Genomic DNA, 12,659 nt, shown 5'->3' on the forward strand with positions numbered 1-12,659 from the left:
TTGATTCTGTGGATTTTCGTGTGGTTTCCTTGACCCCACTGGCCCCTACAATCCTTTCTCCCTGCTCTTCCACAGAATTCCCTGAGCTCTGTCTAATGTTTGGCTGTGAGTCTCTGCATCATTTGCTGGGGGAAGCCTCTCTGATGACAATTAGGCTAGGCAACAATCAATGAATCAATGAGTATAGCAGAATAGCATTAGGGATCATTTCATTGACTTTTTTTTTTTTTTTTTTTTGGAGCTGAAGATCAAACCCAGGGTCTCAAGTGCTCTACCACTAAGCTAAATCCTCAACCCTCTTTTTTTTTTTTTTTAATTGCCAGTCATGTTTGGTTCTATTCTAGGTCTCTGGGCTATCCAGTCCCTGGGTTCTGGTCCTGCAGGAAGTGTCAGGGGTGGGCTCCCTCTCTCGGTATGGGTCTCAAGCTGGACCAGTCATTGGTTGGCCACTCCCATAATTTCTGCACCACCTTTACCCCAGCACATCTTGTAGGCAGGGCAAATCGTAGGTCAAAGGTTTTGTGCCTGGGTAGGGGTCCCATTTCCTTTGCTGGAAATTTTGCCTGGTTACAGGAGATGGTTGGTTCAGGTTCTGTATCCCCCCATTGCTAGGAGTCTTAGCTAGACTCACCCTCATAGATTCCTGGCAGTTTTCATTGCACTCGGTTTCTAGCTCGTCCCAGAGATGCCCCCTGATTCCAGTTTGTCTCTCCCAGTGCTTTCTCCCTCCAACCTCCCCGACTTGATCCCTCCTGTTCCCATGCCCACCCCCCATCCAGACCCCTCCCTCATCCACCCGTGATGTCTATTCTATTTCCTCTTCACAGAGAGATTCATGTTTCCCCCTTTGAGTCATTCTTAACTTCTTTGGGTCTATAGATTATAGAATTATCTTTTACAGCTTATACCCACTTATAAATGAGTATATACCATGATTGTCTTTCTGGGTCTGAGTTACCTTATTCAGGATAATCTTCTCTAGTTCCATCATTTGCCAGCAAATTTCATGATGTCATTGTTTTTAACAGCTGAATAAAAATCCATTGTATAAATATACCACATTTTCTTTATCCATTCTTTGACTAATGGACATTTAGGTTATTTGCAGTTTATGGCTATTATGAATAAAGCTGCTATGAACAAGGTTTAACAAATGTCCTTGTGGTATGGTAGAATGTCCTTTGAGTATATGCTGGGCTGGAGGGATAGCTCAGCCGTTAAAGGCTAGGCTCACAACCAAAAATATAAGAGTATATGCCCAGGAGTGGTATGGCTGGGTCTTGAGGTAGATTAGTTCCCAGTTTTCTGAGAAACTGCCATATTAATTTACAAAGTGGCTGTGCAAGTTTGCACTCTTATCAGCAATGGAAGAGTATTCCCTTTGCTCCACATCTTCTCCAGCATAAGTTGTCATTTGTGATTTTGATCTTAACCACTCTGACAGGTATAAGATGAAATCTCAGAGTCATTTTGATTTGCGTTTCCCTGTTGGTTAATGATGTTGAGCATTTGTTTAAGTGTTTCTTGGCCATTTGAGATTCTTCTGTTGAGAATTCTCTGTTTAGATCTGTACTCCATTTTTAATTGGATTATTTGTTTTTTGATATCTAGTTTATTGAGTTTTGTATATATTTTGGAAATCTGTCCTATGTTGGATATGGGGTTAGTGAAGATCTTTTCCAGTTCTGTAGGATGTCATTTGTATTATTGACAGTGTTCTTTGTTTTACAGAATTTTTAGTTTCATGAGGTTCCATTTATTAATTGTCCATCTCAGTTTCTGTCTGTGCTGCTGGTGTTCTATTCAGGAAGTTGCCTCCTTTGCCAATGTGTTCAAGGCTATTTCCCATTTTCTTGTCTGTGAGGTCCAATATAACTGGATTTATGTTGAGGACTTTTATCCACTTGGATTTGAGTTTTGTTCATGGTGATAGATATGGGTCTGTTTGCATTCTTCTGTATACTGACAGCCAGTTATGCCAGCACCATTTGTTGATGATTCTTTATTTTTTCCATTGTGTAATTTTGGCTTCTTTGTCAAAAATCAGTTCCATAGGTGTGGAGATTTGTGTCTGGGTCAATTTGATTCCTATCATTCACCTGTCTCTTTTATACTCTTTTAGTGGGACATATACAATTCCATACCGTTTTTATTACTATAGCTCTGTAGTAGAGCTTGAAATCAGGATCAATGATATCTCTGGAAGTTCTTTTTTTTTACAGGATTGTTTTAGCTATCCTGGGATTTTTTTTTTTTCATATGAAGTTGAGTGTTGTTCTTTCAAGGTCTGTAAAGAAATATATTGGAATTTTGATGGGAATTGAGTTATATCTGTAGATTGCTTTTGGCAAGATGGCTATTGTTACTGTGTTAATCCTACCTATCCAAGAGCATGAGAGATCTTTCCATCTTCTGATAACTTCTTCAATTTCTTTCTTCAAAAACTTGAAGTTCTTATCATACAGACCTTTCACTTGCTTGGTTAGAGTTGGACCAAGATATGTTATATTATCTGTAAATATTGTGAAGTGTGTTGATTCCCTGATTTCTTTCTCAACCATTTATCATTTGTATATAGGAGGGCTACTGATTTTTTGGAGTTAATCTTGTATCCTGCCATATTAATGAAGGTGTTTATCAGCTGTAGGAGGAATTCCCTGTAGGATTTCTGGGGTCACTTATGTATACTATTATATCATCTGCCAATATCAATTCTTTGACGTCTTCCTTTCCAATTTGTATCCCCTTGGTCTCCTTTAGTTGTCTTGTTGCTCTAGCTAAAACTTCAAGTACTGTATTGAATAGATATGGAGAGAGTGGATATCCTTGTCTTGTCCCTGATTTTAGTGGAATTGCTTTAAGTTTCTCTCCATCTAATTTGATGTTGGCAATCAGCTTGCTGTATGTTGCCTTTATATGCTTTTATTATGTTTAGTTATGTTCCTTATATTCATGATCTCTCAAATACTTTTATCGTAAACAGGTGTTGGATTTTGTCAAAAAGCTTTTTCAACATCTAAAAAGATGGTCATGTCTTCCTGTTATTCTTAGTTAATTTATATTCTTCAGCAATAAAACCCGAGATTCCTTGCCTCCAAATCATTCAGAAATATACAGATGTCTCAGGAAGTATTGCTATCCTAGTGGTAGAATCCTGGGGTTTTATTACTAGATGTGAAATGTCATTGCATTTGGAACCACTTGCCTCGTAACAAGAGTATTTTGTTTTTGCCATCACAGTGAAGGTTTTAAACAATGATTGTAGGAACAGTGAATGCACTGAATGAGATATGACCATGATTTGCTACTGGGTTCAATTTGCTATTTAGAATGACTGTTGCATGTGTGTAACATCTAATTTGAAAAATGTTTTCAGTCACACCTGACTTAATAAACAGTATCTGTGTTAGTTATCTTTTTCTATTGCTGTGACAAAACACCATTGCTAAGACAATTTATAAAAGACAGCACTTAATTTGGGGCCCCATGGTTCCAGAGAATTAGAGTCCATGACCATCATGGTGGGGAGCATGGCAATAGCAGGCAGCCAAGGTGCTGGAGCAGTAGCTGAGAGCTTTCATTTGATACATGGGCAAAGACCAGGAAAACTAACTGGGAATGGTTTACAAACCTCGAAGCCTGGCCTAAGCGGCACACCTGTTTCAACAAGGCTATACCTCCTAATCCTTCCCAAACAGTTCTACCAACTGGGGGACCAGGTCTTCAAACACATGAGCAACATATGAGCCTAGGGGGTCCAATCTCATTCAACTACGACAGCATCCTTGAGATTCTGCTCCACCAGAGCCGTGGATGCATTTGAGTTTAGTTATCTTCCCTTTTATCCACCTGTTATAATGTAGTTATTTGATATCTGGTATATCTTTCTCTGCCCATGCTCCTGGCTCTGTGCTGAGTACCACTGTTACCAATGCAATGGTAGAGCAAGTCCACTTCTCAATGAACTTATAGCTTATCTTAGTTTTCTTTCCAATTGCTGTTGATAAAATGCCTTGGCAAAAGCTACTTAAAAGAGAAAGGGCCAGCTTGGCTCACAGTTCTGTGTTACAGTCAATCATTGTGAGGAAGCCAGGGTGGCAGGGACTTGAAATCACTGAATGAGATATGAAATATGATATATTGAAATCATGGGTCCTATCACATCTGCAGTCAAGAGCACAGGGTGATGAGCTAATATACACATGCTAGTTCTCAGTTGATTTTTTTTCTTCTTTTGTACAATCTAGAATCCCAATCTAGGGAATGGAACAGTCCATAAGGAGCAGGCTCTCCCAATTCCAAGACATTTCCATAGGATAAGCTAATCTAGACAGTCCCTCCCTGAGACTTACTTCCTGGGTGATTCTAGAGTTTTTTTGAATCAACAATTAAAGCCAACCATCACATTGCCTTAACAAAGAAGAAATAGTAATGAAAAAACTGGGATACAGTCTTTTATTCATCCAAGACAAATAATGACTTCTTGGTAAAATATTTGATGAATCAAAAAATTAATGTAATCAGGATAAAGATTGTTTACCACATATTCAATATGAAATCATGGCAAAGAAGCCAGCAAGAAGTATAAAGGGGAAATAACCATGGCAGACACTTAAGGGTAAAAGAAGAAATGATCTACATTGACCTGCTGATAAGCTAATTTATTTAGAAGGAGGCTTGCGTGGAGTGTTGGAGAGGTGAGGCTGGAGAAATTGGCAAGGACTGTAGTTACCAATAGCCTTCAATGCCAAAGCAATGGAATTTCATTTAATCTGAGGTCAAGAGGAGTGAATGTACTTTTGCAAACAGAGGAAGTAACTGATGTGAAAGAAATGCCTAAAATCAAGGAGATCAGCAAGAATCTACAATACTCTAGTCAGCAACAGATCATAATTAAGATGATCACAAATGCCATGCATCTCTAGTGAATTCTGGCTTACCCAGTTCCCCTGCCATAAGTAATAATACATTCCTTTACCCCCAAAGTAAGGATTAAGATGGTATTTTATGGTTTTTAACCACAAACAGAAGGATGAAGAAAGTGTTTGGATTTAGTGATTAGAAGGCATTTTAAGGAGTAGCTCTTAGGTGCTCGGATCTAAGGAGGAAAGTAGAGAAGACATCTAAGAAAGCACTGAGATATTTGATTTGCACAAGTGGATGAGCTATTATTAATGTTGATCACTAAATGAGGAGACAAATTAGATTTGATTTATGAGGGAAGTGTATGGTTATTTCTTCTGGGAATTATAATTTTGGAAATGTCATGGAACATTTCAATGGAGATGCATGTCAGTAGCAGTTAAATATGTGGGAATTAGCAATCCATATTCCAGTGTTACCTGAAAGTAGGTCCACCATGAACTCTGAACACCAATTTGAGAAACTCTCCTGAATTTACTGAGAGAGCAAATAGATTCTTTTCTACATAGAGGCTAAGTCACCAGACCGTGCAAACAAGATGTTTACAACTATGAGAGGCCCATATGGTGTACCTGGAATAGATGGATGATACATTCCTATCTCCTACAGAAGCAGAACAGAAACATGAGCTTAGAAGTCATTCAGAGAATAAGGATTTCATAAGCCTGGAATTCAGAAATCAACCTTGGCAAGGAAACAGATACTGGACTTCATCATCTTTGGAGTCCCAACTAGGCCACTCCTGACTCAGACATGATCTAAGGAACCCAAGTAGATTGTCTGTTCCCCCAAATTAAGTCATAAAAGTTGTTTTTCTTATTAGTCTTGTTGAGATCTGCTTGTTAATAAGTAGCCTTTTGATCTCGAGGAAAATCACTTACTATCTCTATGACCCTGGCAGAAAATACTGTGAGGAGGTCTTCTTGGTATCTGTGCCAGATTTAAATTAAACTGTCTAGTGTATTTTAGGTCTATTTTATTTTGGGCTTATTTCTTTTTCTTCTTGAAGTACAATGTTAACTGCTTTAGAACTTGAAAGGAAATTATTGTAGCCCTGATCCTGACTAATTTAGTTGACTTTGGCAGTAACTAGTATAAATAGAAAACTAAACAGTATTAGTCTACTCCCCTAGCCCCCTGAATTCCAGGAAATTCCAGAGTGGCGTATGAATAGATTCAGGAATGCTTTGAATATTTTTTTCCCTCTCACTTTTCGTATGTAGCAAAGTCAGACTTTGAGAAAAATAGAAAAGGTAAGAGCTGTTTGGACTTCAGTGAACAAGTCGGTCTTGGGGAGAACATTTTTCTCTTGGGGTGCTGCCTTCAATCTGATATTCATTTTGCTCAGATCAGTTGTAAATACCAGGCTGTTTCTGTGAAATGTAAGTGGTGTTTGCTCTGGGCTGGTGGGACAGCCATGTGCTGTTTGCTCTGTGAGGAGCTTTGCTGGAGTAGCCGCTGTACCTTATTCAGATCAGCTCACAGGATCCAGCTGTCCTGGTCCCAGGTGGATGGAGAGAAACCATTTCACTCACAGCGACAGCTGTGCCACCTGGTCGCTCCAAGAGCAGGCGTTGGGTGAATGAACCATTGTTACCAATTCACTTTTTATCTGGTAAACAGTTTGCAGAAGCCAGAATAACGGAAGGTATCTCCAATCTGGTCCACATTGAAATGATGTGAACACAGAAAGGAAAGCATTGTCTATGTTGAGTGTAACGGCCTTCCAGGGATATCAACCGAAACACAGCATAACAAGTTACAATAAGACTGAGCACAACCCCTAAGCCTGCTCTTTTCTGAAGGGAAATGGAGACGTGGATCTGGGGGTGGCGGTGGGGAGACGGGGAGGAGTGAAGGGAGGGGAAACCTCAGCTGGAGTGTAATATGTGAGAAAAAAATTTAAAAAATTAGAAAAAAAAAGAAAGAAAGAATGTTTGTGTGTTGCCAACACCTGTTATTTATAACACTGAATAAAATCTACTTGCCAAAATAAGCTGTATAAAATTTACAGTTCTAATAACTATATCACTTACCCTATACTGCTCACTAGACAACCCATGTCTAGTTTCATATGTTTTTATATTCTTCAACATATATTGATGTGACTACTTCAATTGTTCCTTTGATTACATATAAGTAAAACTTTCCGAGTTTCAACTATAGCCAAAGAAAAGGCTGAACATTTCAGAGTCCCCGTTGCTTGCAAGCAAATAAAATAACTTTAAAAACCATAAATAAATATTTTTTAAGTGGAGCTCATATGTGGTTTAAAGAACAAGATTTAACGATAAATATATGTGAAAATAAAGCAAAAGAACCAAGCTAACAGCATGTAAGAGAAAGCAAATATGGTTCGATGGTTCAGTCAGCCTCTGTTACTATGTAAACTGACGATATCATTGGTGTACCTTGCCACATGAACACGTGTGCAGGAGCACACTGGGAGGAATTGTTTTAGATAAACCTGTATTAATAATACTAAAAAAAATTATTATATCTAGCTCATGTCCTGACAAGCTAAATTTTAAAATAATGATATTAAAACTTAGAATATTTATAGGGCAGTTTTTTTTTTATTCTTAGCTCACAGTGGTTCTACAGATTATTTATTTTTAAACCATTTTTATAATTGTATAAATTATATAGTGTGTTTATTTGTATCACATGAATTAAAACATTATTGAAGTAAAAGTATATTAACTGATCATAAGCATGTATGTGTGTACTGATATCAATAACTAACAATGTAGCTAGAATGTTCAAATAGTATAACCCTTCTTTGTGGAAAGCAACCTGTTTTATAAATAAGCCATCATTCTAGAAATATTTTTGTTTGTTTGTTTGTTTTTGTTTTTTTGAGACAGGGTTTCTTTGTGTAACCCTGGCTATCCTGGAACTTGCTCTGTAGACCAGGCTGAACTCAAACTCAGAGATCCACCTGCCTCTGCCTCCTGAGTGCTGGGATGTAGCAGGAATCTTAACAGTTCTTATTAATAAAATCAAACCTGGGGCCAGTTATTGGGGTGAACTCTGGAAGATCAGAGAGACAGAACAAGCCACAGCTAACCTCACCTGCCCAACTTCTCAGCTGGTCTTGTTTCCTCAGACTGGATGCTTCTGTGTCCTCATCCAAATTGGCTCTCAGCTGAACTGTGCTCCAAAGCCTGAAAGCTTAACCAGCCAAATGCTTAACCAGCCAAATGCTTAACCAGGCCAAATGCTTCTAGTTTCTGGTTATATATACCTTTCTTCTTTCTACCACCACTCCCTGGGATTAAAGGATTGCTTTCTGGGATTAAAGGCGTGATGAGTCACCATGCCTGTCTGTATCCTTGAACACATGGATTTCTGCCTCTGGAATGCTAGGATTTAAGGCGTGTGTTACCACGGTCTATCCTTTATGTTTAATATTGTGGCTGCTCTGTCTCTGACCCCAGATAAGTTTATTAGCATGCACAATATTTGGGGGAATACACTACCACAGCTGGGACTAAAGGTGTGAGCCATTACCATCTGGATGTAATAAATACTTTTAATTAGCATATTTACAGACAGCTTTTTTTCTACAGTATTTGCTATTCCAAGATTGTTACTATTATCTTATAAACCCATAGCCTATTAAATGAGAAAGATTGATGTTTATCTGAAAATTTACTCTTTATAAAAATAACCAACTATTCCAATATATTTTAGGTTAGAACAAATACAATGTCATTTTGTACCAGTAAGACAAATGCTTTCACTTATATCTTAGAGAAAATTAGGTTCCTTTTCAGAAGCCTTTTAAAAATACATACCTAAAATAGTTTTCTAAAATTATTTGTGAAATGCCTATTTGAAACCATAAGTTATGAAATAATGTATAGTAAATGAGAATCAGAGTCTCTTACTCCTAGAACTATTGCTAACTAGTTGTGTGACTTCAAAAATTAACATCTTAAAACATCATCAAGTCTCAGGTGGTTGAGATGGCTCAGCAGGTAATAGAACTTGCTGCCAAGCATAACATGAGTTCGAGCTCTGGGACCCACAGAGTGGACTAAGGATCAAACTCCCTGCATGTTGTTATCTTATCTTCATGTATGCACCCTTTCTGTCATAATAAATAAATAGATAGATAAGATAAATTTAAATCAAGTCTCCATTTATTAAATGAAAAGTTTAAATTATTTTTTTCAAAATTATGTCTTCATTGATCACCATCCAAATGTAGTATTCTTTCCCTAGAACTTAGAATCATGTGCTACACAGAGGATCAGTGATGTGTGTAGATACTTTATTGAGAGAAAAAGAAAGGTGCTAAACATGCTTGGGAAATATTTATGAGACAATTTTACAAGAGACTTTGCTTTTGTGCTAGTCACCTTTGTAATAGTTAACTGTTAATCCCTTGAGTTTAAGAGAGAATATTCATTTTACATTCCAGTAATTTGAAGGCTGAAAGTGAGTTTTCCCATCACTTATCATAAAGTCCTAAGTCCTACCCTCGTCATAGAGTCAATTAAACCGAAGGTCCAAGGGGTTAAGGAATTTATTAAATGCTACATGATAACCTACCTCCAAGAATAGGATCCCAGAGCTAGGAGGATGTTATGCAGCCATCTGTTTTGATTCTGTGTAACCTTTGTCTTCAAAAGTTGCCCAATGCAGTGCTTATGTGTGAAGAATTTTCCCTCAATCATTTTTCCAAATGATTACTAACCTTAAGAGAGGTGGTTAATATCTTATTGTTACTCATCTTAAGAGAGGTGGCTAGTACCTTATCTTAATGTTAACACCAACATAAAACTGTCTCTTTATGCCCTTTCATTTTTGACTGTGCTAATAACATTTTTTTATTTCATTATGCAATACTCTTTGAAGCAATGACGCAAATCAAAAAGGGGTGGTGGGAGAGTTCCAACTTCACTGGACTGATTCATCTAGTGATGAAGATTTTAAGGTTAAATATCTTCTAATTGAGTAATATGTGGAGAGTTTATAGTAATTGCTGTGTGGGATACAATGGATTATTTACCCAGAGCCAGGAAGCAAAAGGAACTTACTAAGGCCTGTACTAGGAATAGTAAATCAGTAAACAGAAGTGCTATTATGGCAAGACCTTGTGTTCTCTGCCTGCTTCAAGGCTGACTTTGGGAATGGTAGGTAAATGCATTTATATGCAACATGATTTCACATCAAGAAAGAACTTTGAGTGAAGAATGAAAACTACATATTGCCTACATTGTGTGCTTACGTCACTCATACTTACTGATATCATTCACAGTTTCCTTTTGTTAAAACACTTTCCACCAGTTGGATAGATAAGACATGTGAAAGATTAAAAGTTCTAAGATTACTGAAAAGTTAATAAAGAACAAGAGCACAAGTAAATGGTCCCTTCGCTGGATCACAGGATACTTGCTAACTTTGTATGTAGTGAATGGAGCAAAAGTGCTTGAACAGTCCTACTCACTCAAATGAGACAAACAAGTGAGGACATTAGTAAATAAACACATCCATAGATGAAAGCTATTAGATGTGGTATAAATAGACAAAGACAGGATGTATATTTATATTGTACATAAGAGATAGATGATAAACAAGTGATATATAGATAATAGATAAAAAGATGACCGTAAGTAGATGATTTATAGATCATAGATAATAGATATATGAGTACTATATAGATAATAAATAAGTGAATAATAAGTAATAAATAGACACACTGATAGGTGATAATAGATTTCATATATATAAGTACATGTAAAATCATAGATGGACGGATTAACATCAGCAGTTGAAATCTCAATAGGCGTCTCCCACATGGACACATTTTGTCAGTTTTCTTCCGTTTGCCCTCTGAAATAAGAAAGTCTTCAAGATAGTAGTATATGAACTTGTAAGGAAGAAGGAACATTGCAGCTGCCTGTCTGGAACTGCACACCATGCCAAAACACTTTCTCTGAGTTGATGTCTGACCTGTGACCAAGTGGAAATGCCTATCAGACTGTTAAGCATACATGCCTGGGAGGACAAAGGGTTGAAAATCCATTATAGTTACTACGTGGATGTGTCTAGGTAGTAAGTTAGTGCTGATGGATGGATTAGCCATGTCTTACAGACACATTCTATTTCTGGTGGCAGAATTTATGTTCTTTGTGCTTGAAATTGCTATAGTTTGTTATTTGCTATCAAAAACTATAATTATTTAGAGATTAAAAACTCATTAAGCACATGCTTAGATACATACTAAGCATTTAAACATGTGTTATTTTTGTTTTCTAAGAACATACATTGGTATGATAATTTTTTAGACCACAAATTACAATTTAACTGGTTTTCTATTTACAATTTCTCAGGATCAATATTAAATAATATAAACATTAATACTGTGCATGTAATCATACAAAGGTTCAAATATGCACTATTCAACTGTAAGATTAATTTTAAGGCATTTAAAAGTGCTTTAATACTACATTTTTTTTTGTTTGTTTGTTTGCTAAGACTTGCCTTCTCTATACCCTATGACATTTGGGTTCAAGTCAATCGTACAATGTCCTAGTGATAGGGCCACAACATTAAACTTCCTCTATCCATCACCCTTACTAATCGCCCCACCAGGAACATACTCCTCATCACTTGCCGGTTCCTAACCCACCTCTTTCTATCTCTGTCCTGCTGGCAGTAAATCCTCTTGCCAGCTAATTGAATGAGTGCACCTGGTGCTGCTTCCCAAAGATCCACAAAGCCAGACTTTGATGGACAGCAGAAAGAGGCACAACGTGAAAACAAAGCCTTTTAGTTGAGAGCAATGCTTTGTCCTGAGCAGGACTTTAAGGTCACTCCAGCTCATTCTGGCTGCGGTGGGGATCTTAATTTTCACTCATCCGATTTACTTGCACCTGTCATTCTTTCCAATATTAAAAGTTCAGCTCCTCGAGTGTGAGGAATTAAGAAAGAAGGGAAACTAAATCGCTCGTTGCAAACCAAAAACAGAAAAGGCAAGTAAAATCTGGCTTGGCTCTGAAGTACAAAAAGTTATTTTCAAAGCCCGTAAATTATGACATAGTGATTAACATGTAATTTAAATATATTTAAACAACAATTATATCACATTTCCAGCCCAGCTAATTGGCTTCACAGATGTTCCCTTGGAGCTGCATTACCCTTCCATGGGGAAATGAATGATGTGCTTTTTATCATAGGAACCAGATAAAAAAGCAAACTGAAAGAAAAATGGAAACAGAAATGTAAAAAGCAGCCAGTACCCCTAAAAACAATGAACGCTAAGAGTTTTGTGTAGAATTTGTTTTCATTTTAATGGTGAAAATGAGAAGAAGGGGGGAAAAAGTGTGTGAAGACACTCTATTACTGTGATGCTGCTTGGCAGTGTGTCCACAGAGGGAGCTGGCAGGTTGATGATGGAAAGACTTGTCAGAGCAGGGACAGTGGATGCATTCTATCAGACAGAGAGCCTTGCTTCATGTCCCAGAGCAAGCTAACTGCAAAGTCCAGCTATTTGCGGTACACCACCTTTACAACCGAAGGCATTCTATCCTAGAGAATGAAGATAGATAAGGAACTGTTTCCTCATTGAGAATGGCTTGTGAGTTGGTCCTTTGATCATTCATCTTTCAAGTTCGGGAAAAAAAATACAAAATGCACCATCAATGCTAGATGGAGCTGTGACTCAAATTGAGCATTATACAGAACGAGCATTTTTACCAAGTAAGAGGTCAAGGAACACAGGT

The 12,659-nt window shown here is 37.4% G+C and overlaps 1 protein-coding gene across 4 annotated transcripts in view; it reads left to right on the forward strand.

The window, feature by feature from the left end:
• The window catches only part of Erbb4 (erb-b2 receptor tyrosine kinase 4), a 1,086,504-nt gene that overhangs the window by 1,060,018 nt on the left and 13,827 nt on the right, over positions 1-12,659 (forward strand). The gene's annotated exons all lie outside the window — the stretch shown is intronic.

The sequence above is a fragment of the Peromyscus leucopus genome, chromosome 13, assembly GCF_004664715.2.
Source record: "Peromyscus leucopus breed LL Stock chromosome 13, UCI_PerLeu_2.1, whole genome shotgun sequence".
Classification (NCBI taxonomy): Eukaryota; Metazoa; Chordata; class Mammalia; order Rodentia; family Cricetidae; genus Peromyscus; species Peromyscus leucopus.